Here is a 1933-nt window from a genome sequence, read left to right as displayed (position 1 = left end):
CACAATAATAGTAGTAGCCTACTGCTGGAGTAAAGGGACTTTTCAGTCCTATGCGAGCAGTATAAAAAAGCACTATTAATAGTATTACCTATTATTATTTTTTTTTTTTCGGAAAAAAATCACTCTCATTTAAATCACACTGCCTACAAGGACATTCGGAAAAAAATCGGATGAAACTCACGACAACTGGGAACGGGCTCTTAGGCAATTGCCTAGGTGGTCACCCATTCGAATACCAACCACGGGCAACGTAGCCTTCAATAATTCACAAGGAGCTGGTGCATTCAACGTGCTCTCGCCAGACGCTGGCTTCTATCATTCCGTTGAACAATGATCGGATGGAAAAGGACTTCAGCATTGAACGTGTTAAAGAGGTTAGAGTTTTTTTTGTTCTCGGCTAATCATTAACAGCACATGCGGCTTATTCAGGGGTGAATTTATTTAAACAATGCTAGTATAGTAACGTAGGTTCAAATGGTAGGAACCTAGAAATTTGCTGCAATGGGCACCTGACCATGAATAATTTTTTTTTTTAGTTTAAAAAGGCTCAATTTTTTCAACTTTTTTTTTTTGTTCTCGGCTAATCATCAACAGCACATGCGGCTTATTCAGGGGTGAATTTATTTAAACAATGCTAGTATAGTAACGTAGGGTCAAATGGTAGGAACTTAGAAATTTGCTGCAATGGGCACCTGACCATGAGTAATTTTTTTTAGTTTAAAAAGGCTCAATTTTTTCAATATTTTTTTTTAGTACCTATAATAAGGCTCAATTTTTTCAACTTTCTCTTTTATTAATTGTCCTGTAGACCTATAGTAAGGAAAGTATTGTAATCGGGTAATTTTTTTTCTCTAATGTTACAACTTTTTTGGTTTTACACTTCTTTAGGAAGAAATTTTTTCGGAAATTTTCTTTTTAATTTTTCATCCTTATTTTTTAAAGAGACACGATAGACAGTAGCTCAAATTTTAGAAGAAAAAAATCTCATTTTATCTGAATAAATCACCCTTTTCTAGTTCGGTATCTAAACTTTCTGGTCACCCTGTATATCGTACCATCCACTGTTAGAACAATGTTTTATATTTCTCATTATCTACTCAACTGTTATACAAAAAACTAAGTAGAACGGAACTCAAGCGAAAATATAGGAAAATAAAGCCCCTTTCCTCCCTTTCTTCTCCTCCTCCTCCTCCTCCCTTTCTTCTTCTTCTGTGTCTCCTTTTTTTAGCCCGTCCTTTCTGTATTATTACGATAGTAATAACAAAAGGTATAGTGGACGGGCTATTGTATTCGCTTCGGTGTCGTCCGTCTGTCTGTCCCCATAGAAGGACTTGTCCAAACCTGGTCGACCTATATATCAAATTAAAGGTCTTTTTACCAGGAACACGAAAGTGGTGGTGCAAATTTTCTACCACGATCGAATAAACTACGGGCTAAAAGTTCCCGGAGGGACGGACCCAGCTTGTTTCTCTTCTCTTTTCTCCTCTTCGATTAAGAAAAAATAATACGGTGTGAAAAAAAGAGGAATGGATTGAAAAATTGAAATAGGTCTAATGAATCGAGCTAGCCGTTCCGAGAACGAACCTCATCTGTTTAGGATATACCTAATTTGTCTCGGGTGGGAATCGAACTCGCCACCTAGCACTTACAAGGCAGAGATGCGCTACCCTCCAAGTAGAACTACCTCTAGGTTGGCAAAAATTCCTTTAGCTGAGATTACAATAAATTTTGTATGAATGCCTTGTAATATTTGGTAGCCAATGGCAACACAAAGACAAATTTTTAGTGGAGATGTCTGATTCACATAGAATCTTCGATTTTCAGATGGCTTGGTATTATGACCTGATGAACAAAACTTTTTAATATTCAGGCTTTCTGTGGGCACCCGTAAAACTTTTTGACGTTGCGTTAATATCTTCAGACCCTGTTAGAG

Source organism: Diaphorina citri, unplaced genomic scaffold (assembly GCF_000475195.1).
Source record: "Diaphorina citri unplaced genomic scaffold, Diaci psyllid genome assembly version 1.1 scaffold1010, whole genome shotgun sequence".
Lineage (NCBI taxonomy): Eukaryota > Metazoa > Arthropoda > Insecta > Hemiptera > Psyllidae > Diaphorina > Diaphorina citri.
The sequence above is the reverse complement of the archived record's forward strand: the minus strand, read 5'-3'. Positions refer to the sequence as shown.